The following is a 13,887-nucleotide window of genomic DNA, read 5'->3' as shown; positions in this document are numbered from 1 at the left end:
GTGCAGCGAGGAATGCCCAAACCTCTACATCGGAGAGACCAAACAGCCACTTCACAAGCGCATGGCACAACACAGAAGAGCCACCTCCACAGAACAAGACTCGGCAATCCATCTGCATCTTAAGGATAAAGGTCACTCTTTGAGGATGCCAATGTTCACATTTTGAACAGAGAGGACAGATGGTTTGAAAGAGGAGTGAAAGAAGCCATCTATGTCCACTGTGAGCGACCATCTTTGAACAGAGGCGGTGGTTTACGACACCAACTGTCTGCCATCTATAATCCAGTTTTGAGTTCCCGTCCCAGACGCCTTAACGCCCACTCACATCCTGGGCCATCTGACCTCAGGAATTCGCATGATAAGGTGGGGCCAGGTTTCACAATGAGCTCACCCGAAACTCTGGCTGATTGGGACCCACACCCAGTTTCACACCTTGGCTCATGTGATTAGAGGATCATCAGGGGGTCCTTTTGTCCCTCTGTGGGGGGAAACTCCCACTAGGTTTATATCTGGGACTCTCCACCATTTGACCTTAGAACTGAAGAAGCTTCTCGAATGAGAGGTGAAACGTCTTCAAGCAACTTAAAGAAGTCCAGACGCTTTTCTTTGCAAGCTCCTTTGACTACGATGACCTGGATGACTGAGAACCTTCACAGACAACGTGAAAACAAAAATATTATTGTAGAAATGAATATATAATATCATAATATTTAGACTTTAGAAACTTTATTGTCATTGTCACGAGAACAACGAAATGAAGAATGGTCCCCGATCATTGCATCATCCCTAGCAATATCAAAATATAAATAAAACAATAAAATTCAATAAATAAATTAGATAGAATACTTAAAATACTAATAAGATGTAACAGTAAAACATTCACATACATTCCCACACACATGCTTCAGGCCGTGCATAGATTAACACAAGAGTGGCGTGATGGACATTTTTTTGTAGTATTCAGATGTGTTATTGCAGTTGGATAACAGCTGTGTTTGAGTCTATTAGTCCTTGCTCTGATTGCCCTGTACCGTCTGCCTGAGGGCAACAGTTCGAACAGGGAGTGGCCAGGATGTGAGGTGTCTTTTATGATGTTTTGGGCCTTTTTAAAACAGTGGGCATTGTGTAGAACTTCCAGTGTGGGGAGAGGGCAGCCAGTGATCTTTTGGGCGGTGTTAATGATCCCTTGGAGTGCTTTCCTCTGAGCCCCTGTGCAGCTAGTGTACCAAATACATATGCAGTAAGTTAGAACACTCTCAATGGTGGCTCTGTAGAAGGACACCAGCAGTTTCTGTGTGATGTTATTCCTCCTGAGAATTCTCAGGAAGTACAGTCTCTGTTGGGCCTTTTTCAGCAGCTCGGAGGTGTTCACACTCCAGGAAAGGTTCTCCTCTATATTGACTCCCAGGAAGCGGAAGCTTGCCACCCTTTCTACACAGTCCCCATTTATGAATAGTGGTTGGATCTCTGCCTTTTTCCTTCTGAAATCTATTATGAGTTCTTTGGTTTTTGAAGTGTTGAGGAGGAGGTTATTGGCCTTACACCATGACGTCAGCTGCTCCACCTCGTCTCTGTACGTAGACTCGTCTCCCTTGGAAATGAGCCCCACCACTGTGGTGTCATCTGCAAATTTCACAAAGATGTTGCTGTGGTGGCGAGGAGTGCAGTCGTGTGTGTAGAGAGAGTAGAGCAGTGGACTGAGCACACAGCCCTGGGGTGAGCCAGTGCTGAGACTCAGGGCTGAGGATGTGTGATATGGACTTTACTGCTTTGATTGTGTTTTTATATTCTCCATTTTTGTTAGGAATCATTTCTGAAATAAAATAATATCAAAATATAATTTAACAGAAGATGAAAAAATGCTGTTCCATATTTCACTGCAGCGGGCCTTCATTCATGATAACCATTAACACAGTAAATAAAGTGACACAGATCATGCAAATGTTCATTCTAACTGTATTTTCCTATTCATGCCAAAACCTGCTGTCATATTTGGAGTTTTAACAGTTTCTAAGCTCACTGTTGAACTCTGAACATCACACTGCTGGAATAAAAACTGCTTCTTGTTGAGTTGTTGCTTTGCATGAAAAACGCACATTTATATAAAGTCAAGTGTGTTTAAGGCTCGATATAATCAGTTTGCAGTAATAATGCCCTTTGCTTAATTCCAAACAAGAAAAATGAGGAGGCTGAAGAAAAATCAACATGCTGTTTATATCACAAATAACTCTTTGGGTAGAAATTGCTGAGCAAAGGGTCTGAGAATTAGGACTCAGGTGCAGATTCATCAAGAGGAGCGTGGCGTTATTACAAACTGTTCCACCCTATAAACACTAAATGCATGTGAACAGGTGACCGGCACAATGAGCTGAAGAGCACAAAACATTATTTACCTTCAGATCACGAGCCGTCGCAGTCGGACATTTTTGAAAAGCAATAAATTGTGTGCCAAAGACTTCTTATTCACATTTATTTGTGACATATAAGTGTAACTACAAACTCACAGGCTAAGCCATAAATTTAGCTGCAAAAATATTCCTGTTCACAACTTTCAGTTACAAAACTGACACTGTGCCTCTTCAGTAAATCCAGCAGCTTTTTAACATTAAACACTTTTTGCTGCAGATGTTAGTAAATTTGACCCAAAGTGTAACTTTTCTTTAAATTTCCGGTGTTTGTACTGAACGGATATTTTTCACACATGCGTCTCATTTAAATGACCTGCATGAAACAACAAGGTTAGATCATGTTCTGGTGAAGTAAGATGGGCTTTTTTTTGTCCATCTTTTGTCTGGATCTAGCACATGCTGAGACTTGGCCCCTGTGGGAAAGGGGGGGTGACAAGCGGTTCTTGGGTGCCTGGGGCCCTGGGACCTCATTCTTACTTCTTGTACCAGGGTGGCTGGCCTTTAGCGGCATCGTGGGGACCCTATCTGGGGCCTCCTTCCTTCTCCTTCTGGGATGCATGCGCCGATGTCACTGTTTTGTGCGCTCTCAGGTCTTCAGTACTCTTCGGGACTACGGATGGTCCGGTGGTCCTGGTTCCATCTCTCTCTCCCTGTGGCTCCTGGGCAACGATTTCAAGTACATTTCATGTCAAAGACACACTCTCTTCCTCTCCCTCTCAGGCTACAAAAGGATTGTGGGTTTATGTATCTGTGCATTTTCTAATTTTTGTGTTCCAGGTGTTGTATCTTTAATTTTTCTTACAGGTGCAGTAACTGGTAGTGACACATTCTGCATGTGTATTTGTACTCTATCCTTTTAATATATTTTCTCGCCCTCCTTTTTTCCCCTCCTGCCTCAGACACTGAAACTGAAATAACACAAGTGGAAATTAAGAAATAAAGATAAAAGATTCACATGAACAAGAGGAGCCTACAGAGATCTTATACAGCTGTTCTTGGATGAACTCGAACTGGCAACCTTCCGATTACAAGACAAACTGCCAACTCTTGAGCGACGATCACCCCCTAACTTTCAAATATGAATGTTATTGTATTTCACTGGTAGTCTAAGTCTAAAAAACAAACAAACTAATATGTAGTTGTGTTTTTCTCGACGTTATTGTGTTTTACTTGCACTTTTCAGTTGTGGTTGCTGACGATAAATAATATTGATTTGAATAATTAATGATTTTAGTACGAGATACTGATGAGTATAGATAACTATTTCTCAAATATTTTGATTCAATTTTAAACTAAAATGTAAAGTACATGCAAAGGTATTCTGTGAACCACATACTGAATTTTTTGTCTGAGATAAATGTAAATAAATACCTTATTTTAACACAAACGTTAAAATTTGAGAAATTTATTTCAACTTACCAAACTCAAATAATTACTAAAAGGATATTCATAGATTTTATCAGGCTCATCTAGCTTATATTTATAGTGATATTTACCAAGCCTCTGAATTACTTTTTAGAGTGTATATGGAATATGGCTGAAGTAAACTAAAGCCTAAAATACTTAGTAATTTGTTTAATAGTAATTTAACATTACATAATTCACATATAAAACTATGAATTGTAATTTTAAATAATTTAAAAGCATGTAGAATAGCATATGCAGGCAAGTATATTTCTCCTTTTTTTTATTATTATCAAAAAGCAAAGACAGAAAGGAAAAAAAAAGAAACAGGGTAGGGTTCGGTGGTTGAATCATCCGTCCCCACTAATGCCAAAACCAAATCTACGCCATTGTACTAGGTGACTGCTACAGAAGCTCCAGGAAAACATAGAATGGGCAAGAATGGAGTTTAAGCCAAGTAAATCTCGCAGCATCTCCATCATAAAAGGAAAACTGACAGCCGAGCAACTCTATATCAGTGGAGAACAAATTCCAACAGTCTTAGAGAAGCCAATAAAGAGCCTGCGACGGTGCTACAATGCAGACCTCAAGGATACGTGGCAACTAGAACTAAGGCAGAACCTGGCTGATGACCTAAGGCGGATTAACAACACTGCACTCCCAGGGAAACTGAAGCTATTATTACCCAGACTAATGTAATGGTAAATGTTCTGTATTTGTATAGCGCTTTATAGTCCTAAGGACCCCAAAACACTTTACACTATACACAATAATCCACCCATTCACACACTGGTGATGGCAAGCTACATGTAGCCACACTGACAGAGGCGAGTCTGCTGGACACTGGCGCCACCAGTAGGCAACCGGTAAAGTCTCTTGCCCAAGGACACAACGACCGAGACTGTCAGAGCCGGGGCTCGAACCGGCAACCTTCCGATTACAAAACGAACGCCCAACTCTTGAGCCACGATCGCCTTTGACAATGTACAAGATCTCACTCAATCTTGCCAATCGACTAGAGAGGCTATTGAGCTCCTACGTTAAGAAGTGGCTCAAACTTCCCAAATGCCTCAGCAGTGTCGGACTCTATAGCGATGGGATACTGCCATTGCCCATCCCTAGTCTGGTAGAGGAGTTTAAATGTGCAAAAGTGAGGCTCACGTACTCCCAGGGCCCAATAGTGAGAGGCACTGCTCCCACCCTAACAAAGGGGAGGAAGTGGACAGCCACATCTATGCTAACGTTGGGATCCTCGAAAGAGTGACCTTTGTCTTTTAGATGCAGATGAAAACAAGATAAAAAATACAGTCATGACATACATATGTGCAGCATAATATGCATTTATATACCACCCTGCTACTACATAGCATATGTCTAATTGTCTAATTAATGTCTAATTATGTGAACTTGTACTATCGATGCTATCCCAGACAACCTCCAAAATCGCGGGTAACTAGCTTAACAAAAGGATTAGCTTTACAGCCAAATACTGCATTGGTGGGCAACATATTGCACAAAAACAAAGTTACAACTTATACTTTAAGTACATACCAGCGATACAACCACAAACAGAAGATGCAGACACTATTTTCTCCGACAGGACACCATAAACTGCGTGCCGATATGTTTCACTTCTTTTGCTCACTCGCTTTTCTTGACTGAGCTGACTTCCTGTTCAATAAAGTTTTTTCTAAATAAAGCCGTTTCTGAAGTGCATTACTTGGAGCAACCACAGAGGGCGCTGTAAACACATAATGAATAACAACTGACTGAGAATGATATTTTGGTGATACAACATTTCACAACTTTTAGTGATAACAGAACAGCTGGTAAGTTATTGCAGTGCCAGCTGTTTAATTCACAGTAAGCTTATGCAGTAGGATGATCTGATTTCCTCGTGTTGGTGTTGTTCCCAGACCATCATGAAAATGTTGTTCCAGGTTCAACATTGCAAGTGACCAATCACATTGTTGTGACGTTATTCTTTTGCGCGCCAAGCCATTCGTGCATTTATGAAATTCCAATGTTGCAAGGACAATATCAATTCTGCTTACTGTTTATTAAAGGGTTACGGTTAGGGTTAGGGTCAGGGTCCGTTGATCGGCGGACAGAGGCGGTTTCACGCAGCTTTAGTACAGTTTTTTGTTTTACGCCGTTTTTTCCCGAAGTCGCAAAAGTATGACGTCACAACATTCTGATTGGTCACTTGCAATGTTGATCCTGGAACAACATTTAGTATGATGATCTGGGAACAACACCAACACGAGGAAATCAGATCAACCTATGCAGTAACCACGCTAACTACGGCTGGATCGACGCAGGTCAGACTTTGGGAAATACTCCTCATGTCTCTGAAACTAAAAAGTGGTCGTTCATCAGCTGTGTAGAGAGTTTTCCAGCAGGGTATTGCAAACGGAAACGTGTTGATGATGAAAATAGCGGGTCTGCCTTTACAGTCTTTAAGTTTCCCGGATGAGTATCAGTAACAAAGTCACAGACACAACTTTATTTAACTTTCTCATGTTGGTAAAAACGAATCTGCAGCTGAGAGAATAACAAACTCAAACTGTCGGAGCTGGTTTGATTTTTGGATTATAAATCAGCAGGACGTTTTCACTCAGTCTTTATTTACAGCATGTTTTAAAGCGTTTAAAATGGGGGAATGATGGGGGAATATGTTTTAAATGAACAGCAGTTGTAAAGCCTGCTGTGCGAAAATCACTGAATGAAGAGCAAACAGTGGCACAGCAACATGTGTGAATTAATTTGGTGATTTATTAAATGTATAAATGTTTTTATACTTGATTTTAATCTGCTGCTGAGTCTTTTACACTGATGGAAATGCCAATATCACAGAACATGCAGGAACACCTGTTCAACCAATCACATTCCACTTTGATCTGCGACAAACTGAAGCATTCACCTCTTTTACGACAGTGTTGTGTTTGACTGCTATATTGTTATTTTCTTTATACTGTAGATTTTCATGTCTCTGGAATAGTTGGCAGTAATAAGGATTATTGTCTGTAAAAGAATATCGACATGTGAATTCGATTAGTTTGATGCTGCCAACACTTTCATGTAACTGCGCTGCTGGTTTAAATCAACTAACGGAAAGATATCCTGGATATGCTGACTTTGCTCCGTGGTGTACAGGACTCTGAGACAGCATCTGGACTGCCTGTTTAGCCTCATGATTAATGTCCACAATGAAAATATTAGTCGAACATCGTGAAGTCTGTATAGGTTTCACAGTGTCGAACAAGCCTGGTACAGTTAAACCTGAGAGTTACTATATGGCGGGAACACCAATATTATCTCTTTTAAAAAAGTGTATACACAGGTCACACTGATTATTGGACAGAAAACACAAAGATCAGGTGTTAATCTGATTTATTTAATCTCTCTCCTCCTTTTTAATATTAGTTATAATTCAGAAATGGCGACTGAAACGAGTAGATATAACCCTAGTAAATGAAGCCGGTGTACAGCCAGCTGGGGTTATGACAGTTGTGTACTGGGTCTATCACACGCTTTGCTGTGAGACAGACATCCTGGAAATCCACAAAATCAGCACTTCTTCAAAGAGGCTCTATCTTAACAAACCGCTACATCCTCGGCTAAAAAAATATTAAAAGTTTATTTGGTGACACACAAACAGAGTACTTCAAATCACAGTTCAGTTATTTTCTGCATGTTCATAGTTGTTGTTGAGAAACGCCCACTGAAGGAATGGCCACCAGCCCAAAGCAATGGTTTTGACTCAAACAGCGTTAACCCCGCCCCCTGAGTTTGATGGGTGATGCTGACAGATAAAAATAAATCAAGAACACAGCTGCAGGGTCAGGAGTGCCAAAATGAATAAAAAAAAAAATACATAATTAAATAATGAATTAAATGTTTTGTATAATTAATTAAAAATGGAAAATGAAATTAATGGGCATCTATTAATTACTGCCACATTTAATTAATTATTTATGGTGTATTAATTAATTAATTTTGTCACTCCTGACCCTCCATACTCTTGATCCCTGCATCCCTTCATCAGCACATTGGGGGCATTTAGCCCTAAGAACTAATACTTAGTAAAGCAAAATACACCAAACTTATAATTTAGTAAAGGGGGAGGAGCTACGGAGAATGAGCCTTATCAGTGTGGAGTCCATGCAGTTCTGGCTGGGAAACCCCACACATGTACTATCGGTGTCCCACTGATGCCCCACTACAACAGTGACATGTGGAACCTTAGTATTACAAAAATTCCATCTGAATAATAAAAAAATTAAATATATACAATGCACATTTGAGAAAGTTCACTATGACTCACTCAGTACATTATAGCTCAGTAAGGAGCTTGGAAAGAAAAACATCTGGCATCAGGAAATCTAGATGTTTTTCTTCTCTACAAAGGTGTATTAAAAAAAGAACAGCAAATTATAATATTACAGCGGATGTGTGACCTTAAAGGTTTCTGGCTGAAAAAAAGGTCATTGATCAAACTGATTCTTGCTCGCTGAGTGCAAAAAAACATTTTAATCAGATTCTCTGGAGGAAAATTTGAAAACATTTCCTCCTAACTTCTCAGTATTCACTTATCAGCATTCAGTCAAATGTTCATTTACGGGTGTAGTTAAAAAAATGCTAATAACTGACTTTTCACAGCAGTTGTTTGGTCGGACACAGTGAGAGATGTAATCTGTTACTCTTCATGTGAGAAAGAAGGTGTCTCTGAGATGTACTAATAGTGTGTTAGTTCCAAATAGTAAATTAGTGAATGTATTTCATGGCAGTTTGATTATTCTTGGACAAACAGTGCAGTCTTCCTCAAAGCATCACTGTGAATATAATCATATAATGTTAAAAATATAATAACAGTCTTTTTATTATTGGTCAATGAAATAAATAAATCCTCTTTATTATCAGAGTGAAAACACTTCCACAAACGAACGTCAACTTATGACTCCATAAATATTCAGCCATTCAAAGGTGACTGACCTACTTCAACAGCCAAAATCACATATTTCTGGAAGGTCCACTCACTGGTTATTCAGCATGCCAGGCTACAGTTACACCATGCAGACAAAAGAGCACTCGGAGCAAGTTAAAGGAAAGTTTATTCAAAAGTAGAAGTCTGGGAATGGAGACAGAGGAGTTCACTTAAATCTGTCATTATGAAACGGAAGCAATCAAATCTGCCTAAATCTGACACTCAAAGGTAAACTGGATACCTGGCTGACCATCACGTTCACGACCAGGTGAGGACGGATCAAAGATCAGGAGTCGATTTCAGGCTTGGGCTTGCTTTCATCATATTAGTCCAATCCAACTTTATTTATAGAGTACGTTAAAACCAACATGGTTGAACAAAGTGCTTTCCATCACAAAAACTGAGATAAAAGTAAAAAAAACCATAAACAGACAAAGAAAGTGAAATAACAATAAAATAAATACATAAATGAAAAAAAGATTTCAAAATTAAATCCTTAAATATATTAAATATTAAAACTAGTGCTGTCAGTGTTAATCTCATTAAAATGACGTTAACGCCACGCGGCAAATCTCCGTTAGTGAATTAACGCAGATCGTGTGGTTGTTTGCTGACAACAGAAAAAAAACATCAAAGGAGAAAAGTTGCATCTAAGAACATGGCAACATGGCATCTTTCTTGGCCTTCAAACAACAATTCTGGGCCCTGTTTCAGGAAGCCGGTTTAGAAAAGTCAGAGTGAAAAACGATACTCAGGGTTGAGTAACCCCGAACTGTCCAACTCGGAATATTCGGTTTCAGAAAGGCTGATAACAAGTAGTTCAATCAACGCGGAGTTGCATTAACCCCAAGTCAAGCGCGCGCACGAGGATACATAAAGCCCTGATCAGTGGAGCACAGATTACGCGAGTCACCATGGAGACGGAGGGAAAGAAGGTGCGGTCGACGTATTTCACAGCGCTTGAGGCCGAAACCCTGATGGCAGCATATGCCGACAGCATGCACATCTTGCAGAAAAAAAGTAACACAGCCGCAGCTGCAAAAGAAAGGGAGCATGCATGGCAAAACATAGCCGACAGAGTCAATGCGTGAGTGTCAATTTAAACATTGATCTAGGGATTTCCACCCATTTAACACGTTATCTTAGTATATGTTATTTCATTTTTTATGTCATACAGCGCAGGTGCAACCCAACAGGCCCCAAACGTTCCTGGCAGCAAGTAAAAATGAAATATAAAAACATAGTCCAAACAGGTAAGGTGTAATTATAGTATGAGCCACAGTGCTTGGTCTGTTTGTCCCATGTAAACCAATTGCAGTTACAGGCTACATTAATTTACCTCCTGTATGCTCAAATGTGTGCCGTCACAACCAACAGAAAAAAAGCGGAGGCCCGAAAAACAGGTGGGGGTCCTCCACCACCACCACTCACAGAGGCTGAGCAGTTGGCCCTCAGCCAAAACAGTGGGCGCCCTGTGGCCGAAGGCATCTCTGCGGGGACATCCTCTGAGTCAATAACCCCGCAAGACACAAGTGCCTACATAGGGGGTAAATTCAAAATAATACATGATGTGCATACATCCATTCTTCACAGTCACCTTGACCAAAATGAACTATGTCGTAGTGAAGTTATTGTCCTACTGTCAGAGATTTACAGTTATCAAACAGTTAGGTGAATAAACAACACTGAGACACTTGGAGACTGTTAACGTGCTGCACGGGTGAGGGCTCAGGGAGAGACCCACTCACACCGAGCTGCAGGTAGTTCGTCTTTATTTATAGCATAGCAGTGTCCTTTAATTTTGCATACATGTGTGTGTGTGTGTGTGTGTTAATCTCTCACAGGGTGAGCTTCCTGTTTCTAGAGACAGAGCGAGTAGTACATTTTGTTCTTTCCCCATTAAGAGTAACATATGAACATATACTCTAATGCAACATAAAACTCATAAAAGCATTTCCACCTTAACACCTACTGATTTTGCCTTCCCTCAGTGTCGGTTGTCTCTGAGAGCATACTGACAATGAGGTGTATGGTGATTGGTATGTCTGGTAGTTGCCAGTTGTGCCCACATAAGTCATGAGTGACCTGTATGAACCCCATATTCTGCCAGTTGATGGTGATGGTGTACTGCATCTGGTGCAGCCCCCTGTTGAGCCAGACCAACATGCAGTTGTGAGTACTCGTAATACTCCACAGACTACATGTGTCAACAGTAGAACAGCAATGTTGTTAAATGTCTCCACCACAGGCATATGATGACGAAACAGTGACAGCTGTTACAGAGGAGGACGCAACAGAGCCACACTATGAGGTATACAGTGTACAGTGGAAAATATAACAACTGACTACAATGTGGTACTATGATAACACCATGGACTTACTATGTCCCTGGCAGAGTGATGCTGGAAATGAAGAGGAAGAGGGTCCAGCCACTCCTACAACAAACCTTTCCACAGTAGGATTTTCAGCACTGATTTACAACCAACCTAAGTAGGCATGTACTATGGATGCCAATGCTATGTCCTGTGTTGCAATAGCTCCCTGTGAAGCAGCTGTACAAGACATATCTGGTCAGGAAAATACAGAAGTGCGACATGGAAATGGTACACCTCAAGCTGCAGATCCAAAAGTCCAAGTTGGAGATTGTACTGCTGGAACAACAGTTAAGGGTGGGTGGAGTGATCAGAGATGGACGAATCATGTCAGTGTTTGTACAACATACTAATATACGCATTTATTCTTTGTGTACAGGACATACAGGGTGACCAATAAAGCCAGTTGACCACAGAATCTGTGTATTTGTCTTGTAACATGTTGGGTTGACGGGTCACAGGAAATGGTTGTGGCATATGGTGTCTCTGACTGCTCTTCCATCCTGTACGTTCGTGGGTGGGTCAGGATGTTCATCGTGTGGATCACTGCTGATGTCTGGTTCAGCTGGACAGTGTTCACCTCTAATCGTGGCAATGTTGTGAAGAATCACACATGCCACAATAATGTCACATGCCCTTTCTGGGGCGACCCTGAGTCTTTGAAGGCACTGGAACCGGGCCTTGAGCATTCCGATGGTCATTTCAACTCTGGCCCGTGTCCTGCAATGGGCCAGATTATAACGCTGCTGTGGGCCCGGTTCAGGGTCAGGGTAAGGGGTGAGCAAATAGGGTAGACATGGGTACCCCCTATCACCAAGCAGGTGGCCAGTGAACTCTCCTAGGACAGAAGAATACATGTCAGTGCAAACGTCCCTGTGGCAATTGGTCTCTGTATATTTCACAGTAACTTTGACCCACCATGTCCAAATTTGGTGCTCAGTGTACATTCCCGGAAGATTCGTGAGTCATGTACAGAGCCTGGCCACTTGGCTTCCACATTTGTGATGATGTTGGCAGCATCACATATGATCTACACAGTGCAGAGAACACAAATTAGCATCCATTACTATGATGCCATCACTTGTTAGTGTGAAATGCTACAGGGAACTATGTACCTGCACATTAATGCTGTGGAAAGACTTCCTGTTCACATAGTCTCCTTCATTTACTGAGGGTGCAATGATTGGAATGTGAGTGCCATCTGTACAGCCAATCACGCCTGGGAACCCTGGAAATTAATGTACCATTTAAGTAGTAGTCCAAGTATCACCACATCATGAATTAAGTTTTGGTCATCCTGATACCTGCAATTTTGTGGCATCCCTCTTTGATAAATCTTGTGGGTCTGTGACCGGGGAACACAGACGAGTACAGGAGACGTTTCAGTGCAACTGTAACATTCCTGACTGCCCGACAGACGGTAGCCTTGGAAACGTGCTCAGCGTCACCAATATTATACAGAAAGCTCCCGTTTGCAAAAAAACGGAGTGCAGTACAAAGAATATGTAATGAACTGAGAGCATGTCCGCGATGTGTCACATGCGTAATATATGGCCTGAGGATGTTATCCAAATAACTTATAGATTGTGCTGAGAAACGGTAACGTTCGCACAGAAAATCATCAGGTAATGATAAAATGTCCAAACGCGCTCTAATCACTCTCCCGGCGGAGAGCTCTGCGGAGAATTTGGGCTTCAACATCTACTGGCTCTTCGAGGTAGGGGCACGCCATGTCTGACACTTCCTACAGTCAGGTTTCTGACAAAGAGGCGGGGAAAGTCAGGGTTAGTTGAAGTAAACCTGCTGGGGAGCAGGTTAGCTTCACGGAGTGTGTCGTCATAGTAACTCACTCAGGATTAATCTGAACTCGCTTTGTGAAACCGAAAACCCAGAGTTTTCGTTAACTCAGGGTATACTTACTCAGAGTTTGCACTAAACCGGCTTCCTGAAATAGGGCTCTGATGACTAAAGATCCAAATGGGACAGGCAAAAAAATAAATAAATGATGATAACCATGTGCAGCTTCTCTCGTCTTCCATTTTTCCCTGATACGTTTCAGACACGTGTTAAAGTGTGTTGGCTGCATATTAAGTTCAAAATGCTGATGAATGCTGATGAGCTCTGATCCAGTTGACTGATATACTCTTCTCTACATCCTGCACTGAAATATGAGGATTGTTTGTTTATTAAAATTAAAAATCATCATGGAGTCATTGACAGAAGAGCATCAACGTTCAGCCTGTTAAATTAGATTTAGATATTTTTATTTCAGAAATGATTCCTAACAAAAATGGAGAATATAAAAACACAATCAAAGCAGTAAAGTCCATATTATGAAGTGTTTGCTGTATCAGACAATCATGTTTATTCACAACAATGAAAACAATATAGTGCAGATAAACATGGTGCTGTAATGAATCTGCTCTTAAACACAATAACAAAATACATTTTCCAAGAGAGATGATAATGATTCACATCAGAGTGAAGAACGAATACATTTACAACTGGTTTCTAACATTTATTATAGATCGAACTGATCACTGATAGAAACAGAAGAATATTCAAAATGATACTCTGAGAGATACATGAATGAGATATGGATAAACATCAAATCACATAAAACAAAAAAGCACAAAATCACTATAATTGAAATAAAATATGAGCAGAAATATAGAAGAATTAAGTAAAAAGATAGAAAAAGGCAAAATGTTTAAAA

The 13,887-nt window shown here is 40.8% G+C and overlaps 1 long non-coding RNA gene across 1 annotated transcript in view; it reads left to right on the top strand.

Moving 5' to 3' along the window:
• Nucleotides 1-8,891: 8,891 nt before the first annotated feature.
• Nucleotides 8,892-13,887, top strand: part of LOC309687782 — a 42,256-nt gene continuing 37,260 nt past the window's right edge. The window contains exon 1 of the long non-coding RNA XR_014270858.1: nt 8,892-9,067. This is a non-coding gene — a long non-coding RNA (uncharacterized lncRNA). The remainder of the gene's footprint in view (nt 9,068-13,887) is intronic.

Source organism: Aulonocara stuartgranti (assembly GCF_965226115.1).
Source record: "Aulonocara stuartgranti genome assembly, chromosome: 14".
Classification (NCBI taxonomy): domain Eukaryota; kingdom Metazoa; phylum Chordata; class Actinopteri; order Cichliformes; family Cichlidae; genus Aulonocara; species Aulonocara stuartgranti.
Note: the sequence above shows the minus strand (reverse complement) of the source record. Positions and strands in the feature narration are given on the sequence as shown.